The following is an 8,612-nucleotide window of genomic DNA, read 5'->3' on the forward strand; positions in this document are numbered from 1 at the left end:
TGCAAACATGAGCTGATATAGCTTTGTATTGGCACTAATATGGAACGGTGATGTTTCCTTGTTGTTTAATGGTTAGTGTGATATGTGGAATGTTGGGTAGTTGATTTTCATAATATGCAAAATATTTTGAAGGGGATTCCGTGGGTAGGCGTGCCGTGTCGCAGGCAGGTTTTACTGTCCGCCATCCCAATCAGTCTGTGAGGCCTGGGCACCTGAACCCTGGAGGCTTCAACATCGCATGGCCAACAGCCAATAATCGAACGCCCAAGAGCTTGGAGATACCCCTGTGACCAGAGGGTGGGTATGTGGATTGGGGGGGGAACTACCTGAGCTCAGTCCCAGTGTTGTTCCCGGTGGGGGTCTGGGGCCCTGGCCCCCCTACTGTGGCAAGGGAGCATGTATGGGGTGGGGGACCCAGCAAAACTGGCTCATTGGTTGGCACCCTGAGAGATGGCAGGGAACATAATGGTGGGGAGGGTTGTGGGATTTGAAGCTATTGGGCCGGAAGATATAACTGATTGTTGGTCTCTCACCTCCTCCAATTACAGACATCACATTATTGTGATATTGTGAAGCCTGCAGCAGCTGTCCTCGCGGTGTTGGGGGCAGCCCAGACGACCAGACGCTGGGGTAGACGGCAGCAGCAATCAGAGGCACGGGTGTGCAGCACCACAGCCTGAGGACTCGGCTACCATCAGGCCGGGGAGGGAGCCGGAGGGGCAGGTTGGCGATGGCCCAGGGTGTACAGGCAGTGCTGGTCGTTTGAAGAGAGGTCGGACAGCGTGTGTCACAGCAGGTTCCGCCTCAACAAGGGGATGGTGGGGCATCTGTGCAGTGGAGGCTGTTTAGCTTCTTACGGCACTGAGTGCAGGCCTCCTAGTGACACGCCCCACGCTGCCGGCCGCGGCCAGGCCGCACTGGCTGCCCTGTGACTGACCCTCCGACCCCCTCGAGGGGCCAGGGTGTCCCGTTGTGACTCCACCACATCCAACAATCGAGTCAGGTCGGCATCTCCGAATCGTGGGGCAGGTCTGCACGGTGGCATAGCTGCGCGCTGTCTGCGATCGGTTTAAGTGCTGCTCCTCCTCGCTTGAGGGGAGCTGGCGGGCGCGGTCCAGGAGAATCAGCTCGCAGGACAGCCAGTTCTAGCGTGAAGCACGAGGGGCATTGCTCCCGGGTCTCATTGATGTTAGGTACCAGTGACAGCCTCATCAGGCCCGTCATCAGGAAACACCCGGCCAATCCTGCGCGTACCACACTTTCCAATGAGATCAGGTCCCATCTCTCATTCTTCTAACCTCCAATGGACACAGACCCGACTTGTCTAACCTGTCCCCCATAAAATAACTCCCCTAATCCCAAGTATCCTTTGCGTGAACTTTCTCTGAACTGCTTCCAAAATAATTCTTTTCTTTCTCAAATAAGGAGACTCAAACTGTGCACAGTACTCTCGTTGTTACCCCACCCGTGCCCTGGACAACTGCACCAAACCATCCCTATGTCTAAATTCCATTCCTCTTACAATAAACAACAGCATTCCATTCGCCGTGCTCATCACTATACCTGCTTACCAACATTGTGTGATTCACACAGCAGAACACTCAGTTCCCTCTGCACCTCAGACTTCTGCGTTCCCTCTCCATTTATATAATTTGCTGATTTTCCAACCTTCCTGCCACGTTATACTTCATCTGCCAAATTTGTGTCCACTTTGACGATCTTTCGATACCCTTTTCCTTATGTCCTCTTCACGGGTAATCCTCCGACCTATCGTTCACACCTTCACTTCCAGAAGCGGACACAGTCAATTCATTCCCACTCCCTTTTCCCGAGAGCCATTGAGACCGACACATTCCCACTCCCTTTTCCCGAGAGCCATTGAGACCGACACATTCCCACTCCCTTTTCCCGAGAGCCATTGAGACCGACACGGGACTGGTGGAACCACCAGACAAACGAGGTGGTCACCTCCAGCGAGAAAACCTGCAAAACGCTGAATGAATTAGTCATGAAACTTCATACGTAAACAAATAGGTTACATGGCGAGACACAAAACTTGTCTGTCGCACAATACAAAGTGGGAGACTTTGGGGTCAGTGGTATTGTCACTGGATCGGTATCCCTGAGGCACAGGGTATTGCTGATGGTGGAAATTGAATTTGAACTGAGTTTGATATATTGTCACATGTGCCGATACAGTGAAAAGTATTGTACAGTCCAGGCAGATCGTTGCATACATGAAAAAAACATAGGACATACGATAAATACACAATGTAAATACATGGACATCGGGTGAAGCATGTGGAGTTGAGTGCTACGACAGTAGAGAAGATGCCTCGAGAGATCAGTTCAGTCCATAAGAGAATCCAGGCTCTGGGTCACTGTCCGTGTGCAGTTTGCACATTCTCCCCGTGCCTGCGTGGGTTTCACCCCCACAACCCAAAGATGTGCAGGCTAGGTGGATTGGCCACGCTATAATTGCCCCTTAATTGGGGGAAAAAAAATTGGGTACTCTAAATTTATATCAAAAATTTTTTTTTTTTTAATTAAAAAAAAATAAAAGTTCAGTCCATAAGAGGGTCATTCAGGAACATGAGAACTGGGAGCAGGAGTAGGCCATCTGGCCCCTCGAGCCTGCTCCGCCATTCAATGAGATCATGGCTGATCTTTTGTGGACTCAGCTCCACTTTCCCGCCTGAACACCATAACCCTTAATCCCTTTATTCTTCAAAAAACTATCCATCTTTATCTTGAAAAAGGAATCTGGTAACAGCGGAGAAGAAGATGTTTTGAATCTGTCAGTGTGTGTTCTCAGACTTTTGTATCTCCTGCCCGATGGAAGAGGTTGTAAGAGAGAATAAGCCGGGTGGGAGGGATCTTTGATACGCTGCTCGCTTTCCCCAGGCAGCGGGAAGTGTAGAAAGAGTCAATGGATGGGAGGGGGGTTTGCGTGACGGACTGGGCTGTATTCAAAACTCTCTGTAGTTTCTTACGGTCTTGGGCCGAGCAGTTGCTATACCAGGCTGTGATGCAGCCCGATAGGATGCTTTCTATGGTGCATCTGTCATAGTCATAGAATTTACAGTGCAGAAGGAGGCCATTCGGCCCATCGAGTCTGCACCGGCTCTTGGAAAGAGTACCCTACCCAAGCCCACACCTCCACCCTATCCCCATAACCCAGTAACCCCACCCAACACTAAACGCAATTTTGGACACTAAGGGCAATTTATCATGGCCAATCCACCTAACCTGCACATCTTTGGACTGTGGGAGGAAACCGGAGCACCCGGAGGAAACCCACGCACACACTGGGAGAACGTGTAGACTCCGCACAGACAGTATCACAAGCCGGGAATCGAACCTGGGACCCCCGTGCTGCCCAAAGATTGTAAAGATTGATAAGAGCCAATGTGGACATCCTGAATTTCCTTAGTTTCCTGAGGATATATAGGCGCTCTTGCGCTTTCTTGGTTGTAGCGTCAACGTGAATGGAGCAGGACAGATTTTTGGAGATGTGCACCCCAAGGAATTTGAAGCTGTCAACCATCTCCACCTTGGCCTCATTGATGCTGACAGGGGTGTGTACAGTACTTTGCTTCCTGAAGTCAATGGCCAGCTCCTTAGTATTGCTGACATTGAAAGAGATTGTTGTCATTGCACCACGCCACTAGGTTCTCTATCTCCCGCCTGTATTCTGACTCATCGTTGTTTGAGACCCGACTCACTATAGTCGTGTCGTCAGCAAACTTGTAGATGGAGTTGGAGCCATATTTTCCCACACAGTTGTGTGTGTACAGGGAGTAGAGTAAGGGGCTAAGTACGCAGCCTTGCGGGTCCCTGGTATTGAGGACTGTTGTGGAGGAGGTGTTTTAGTTTATCCTTACTGATTGTGGTCTGTGGGTCAGAAAGTCAAGGATCCAGTTGCAGAGGGAGGAGCCAAGTCCTAGGTTTTGGAGTTTTGATACGATCTTGGCTGGGATTATGGTGTTGAAGGCAGAGCTGTAATCAATGAATAGGAGTCTGATGTAGGAGTCCTTGTTGTTGAGATGCTCCAGGGATGAGTGTAGGGCCAAGGAGATTGCGTCTGCTGTGGACCGGTTGTGGCGGTATGTGAATTGCAGCGGATAAAGGCATTCTGGGGGTATGGAGTTGATGTGTCTCATGACCAACCTCTCGAAGGCACTTCATAATGATCGATGTCGGGGCCACCGGACATAGTCGTTGAGGCACGTTGCCTGGTTCTTCTTTGGCACCGGTATGATGGTGGTCTTCTTGAAGCAGGCGGGAATCTCGGAACAGAGTTGGGAGAGGTTGAAGATGTCCACGCACACATCTGCCAGCTGGTCCACGCAGGATCTGTGGTCACGACCAGGGACTCGGTCAGGACCTATCGCTTTCCGAGAGTTCACTTTCAAGAAGGCCGATCCGACTTTGTAGGCTGTGACGGTAGATATGGGCATGTCCGAGGCTGCTGGGGCAATTGGCAATGGTTTGTTGGTTTCCTGCTCGAACGAGCATAGAATGCACTGAGTTCATCGGGGAGGGGTGCACTGCTGTCGGAGATTCTACTCGGCTTTGCTTTGTAGCCCATTTTGTTGTTTAAGCCTTGCCACAACCGCCGAGACTCCGTGTTGTTAGTCTGTGACTTTAGTTTAATCTGGTATTGTCTCTTTGCATCCTGATGTCTTTGCGGAGGTCGTATCTAGATGTCTTGTATAGGTCAGGGTCGCCTGACTTGAACTGCCTCACCTGCAGACTGCCACGTTTCCTTCGCTTCCTCGGTCGGCAGCTGCTTCTGGGTGGTCCCGGGATCCCATGGGAGAAGTCTAACTTGTGAAAGGTAAGTGGTTGTGTCTGATGGGGTTCCGGGCACTGGTTGATACTTTGGGCTTGCCAGGGGGGCATCTTTGTGATCTGATTAGGCCCCGGGATTCCGCAAGGACCGGCCTACCTTTCGGTGTGTTTGGGCCCTCGCCTAGGTCTTTGCTGTTTTGGCGGTGTTTGGTCTAGGTTTGGGTCACTGGCAGTGTCTTGCTGGGTCAGGTTGGGCCGGGTCACCTGGTCGGTTCCAGCGTTGGTGGGTCAGGTGTTCCTGGGATCGGGCCTTGGAGTAGGCCTGGTCTGGCTTCCATGTCGAATTCAATAGAAACCTGGAATTAAAAAGTCTAATGATGACCAGGAAAACATTGGAAATTGATGTAAAAAGCCATCCGGTTCATTAATATCCTTCAGGGAAGGAAATCTGACATCTTTACCCCATCTGGCCTACAAGTGACTCCTGACCCACAGCAATGTGGTTCACTCTGAAATGGCCGTGCAAGCCACGCAGTTGTATCAAACAGTTAAAAGGTTTGAAACAAATGAAACTAGATGGACATCAACATCGGCACCGGAAACAACATCGCCAAACACAGCCCTGCCGACCTTGCAACATTCTCCTCAATAACATCTGGGGGTTGTGTCAAAATTGGGAGAGCTGTCTCACAAACCCGTCAAGCCTGACATAGTCATACTCACGGAATCATATCTTACAAATAATGCCTCAGACACCACCACCACCATTCCTGGGTATATCCTGTCTCACCGGCAGGACAGACCCAGCTGTGATAAATGGAAGAAATTGTATTCTATGAATCTGGTGCAGTAATGGTTTTGAAAGTCTGGGTTAGAGTGTGTATGTATCTGCTGCAGTATTTTTTATTAAAATCCTGCTTTAAAAGAAAGACAGACACTGTGACTGCAGAAGGTGCAATTAAGATGTTGTAAAAGTGAAATCATCGCCATTTCAAACCAGGCTTATGTTTACAAGGAGAGGCTTAATGGGTTTTGTTATGATTTCTGGGGAGTAGATAATTTAAAATATTGTGTTTAAAAAGTAATTAGGTCATGGGATTTGAATGGGATAAAGATGATGTAGTAATGGGAAGGGTCAGGTCTGTGGCAGTCAGTTTGGAGTTAGTTCTCTGTAAGATATGAGCTGAACAACAGTTTGTGAAAAGGCTGCCAGAGATTCAGCATTAATCTGACAGGATCTGCCTCTCTCACTTCAAGCAGTCTTCCATTTTCTCATCAAGACATCACTTTTACGGCAATAACACTTGGTATACTCTCAGATTCCTCTTCTGTATATGCTTTCTGATATATCTGTTTTATTTCTACATCTTTCTGTTGTAACACCGCCAATTTTCCTGAACTAAAAATATCCGCCTCACCCTCCACCTGTTCTTGTTCTTTTTCAACCATCTGATCAAAAATCATTTCTGATAATTGCACTTCAACTTCATCTTCACTCTTTGATTTCTCCTCTTGTCTTAAACTGTGACTTTGTGACCTTGTTACTACATAATCTGGAAATATCCCAGGATATTTGTCCTTCAACACTTCAGTTGTCTGATTTTCCACTGGCTTATCAACCACAGTAGGCATCACTCCCACCTGCGAACCAGCTATATCATTACCCAAGATAAACTGTATTCCTGGACAAGATAGTTTCTCTATGACTCCTACTACCACTTCACCACTCTTCACTGGACTTTCCAACCTTACCTTATATAATGGAACACTACTCCTCTCACCCTGAATTCCACATATTACCACCTTTTCTGGCAACATTCTTCCCAAACTACATAATTCCTCATCTCTTACCATTAAAGATTGACCAGCTCCTATATCTCTTAAAATTGTGACTTCTTTACCTGCTCCTCCTGATACACATGAGTAAACTTTACCCACACAAGTCAATTCTTTAAAGACATCTGGCACCTTCTTATCAATTACTTCTTGAACAGGCTGTACAATCATTTGCACCTCCTTTGCTTCCCTTGGGTTTTCCTTTACCTCTCTAACAAACCCCACTGTCTTATCCTGTTTTACCACATCAGCCTTCCCAGTGCTTTTCTTCAACCACCAACACTGTGACTTTACATGGCCTAGTTTATTACAGTGAAAACATTTGAAACTTTTCATTTCTTTTCCACCCTCCTGGATTACTTTTTTAATCTGAGGTGCACTCTCTTTATTGTCTCCCATCAGATCACCTTTACCTTTACCACTTGAGTATTTCTCATGTCCCCAGTTTCTATCCCTCACCGGCTGAAACTGATGTCGGAAACCAAGCTTTGATTCATGAACTAATTCATAATCATCTGCCATTCCTGCTGCTAATCTCACAGTTTTAACCCTCTGTTCTTCCACATGAGTTCTCACTACATCAGGAATTGAATTTTTAAACTCCTCCAAGAGTGGGAGCTTCATACGTTTGGTCTATTTTCAAAGCCCTTATCCACCCATCAAAATTACTCTGTTTGAGCCTTTCAAACTCCATGTATGTTTGACCAAATTCTTTCCTTAAATTTCTAAACCTTTGTCTGTAGGCTTCAGGCACTAGTTCATATGCATCTAAGATGGATTTCTTTCACCTCCTCATACATTCCAGATACCTCCTCCGGTAGTAATGCAAAGACTTCACTAGCTCTACCTACCAGCTTTGTTTGAATCAGTAATACCCACATGTCCTGTGGCCATTTCATTTGTTTAACTACCTTCTCAAATGAAATGAAAAAGGCTTCCACTTCCTTCTCGTCAAACCTTGGCGATGCTTGGACATATTTAAATAGATTCCCATCAAACGTTCGACTATGACGCTCTTTCTCACTATCCCCATCACTATCATCTAACTGTACGTTTCCCTTTACGCCTGCCAATTTTAACTGACTGTCATGTTTCATGGCCATTTTCTGAAGTTCAAACTCTTTCTCTTTATCTTTTCCCCTGATCTGTATCTCCCTTTCTCGTTCTTTTTGTTCTGCTAGGGTTATTCTTTCTTTTCTCATTTCTTCTCTCTCCTTTTCTTTTTCCTCTCTCTCTCTTTCTTTTTCCTCTCTCTCTCTTTTGTATTCAAGCTGCTTTAATTCTTTCTCATGTTCCATTTGTTTAATTTGCAACTGAATTTTTGCCATTTCCAATGAGTCAAACTCTATCTCAGGCAACTTTAAATGCTTAACCACCACCATAATTACCTCATATTTTCACATTTTGTCAGGTAATGTTAACTGCAATGTTTTTGCCAAATCTAACAGTCTGCTTTTAGTCTCTGTCCATAAGGTACTGCGTGTGACAGTCTCCACCCCCAAAAACATCTGAGCCTCTGAAAGAGCCATTGTCCACAACACACTTAAACTAAAATACCACACCGGAAAAGCAACAATCCTTCACTGTCTTTAAGTTCACAAAAAACAATCCAAAAGCTACAACACTGGCATCTACCCGTCAATGTGGAAAATTGTCCAGGTATGCCCTGTACACAAGAAACAGGACAAATCCAACCCAGCCAATTACCACCCTATCAGTCTACCGTGAGCACCATGGCAGCACAGTGGTTAGCACTGTTGCTTCAGAGCTCCAGGGTCCCAGGTTCGATACCCAGCTTGGGTCACTGTCAGTGCGGAGTCTGTACGTTCTCCCCGTGTCTGCGTGGGTTTCCTCCGGGTGCTCCGGTTTCCACCCACAGTCCAAAGATGTGCAGGTTAGGTGGATTGGCCATGTTAAATTGCCCTTCGTGTCCAAAAGGGTAAGGTGAGGTTACTGAGTTCCTGGGATAGGGTGGATGCGTG

Source organism: Scyliorhinus torazame, chromosome 21, assembly GCF_047496885.1.
Source record: "Scyliorhinus torazame isolate Kashiwa2021f chromosome 21, sScyTor2.1, whole genome shotgun sequence".
NCBI classification, from domain to species: Eukaryota; Metazoa; Chordata; class Chondrichthyes; order Carcharhiniformes; family Scyliorhinidae; genus Scyliorhinus; species Scyliorhinus torazame.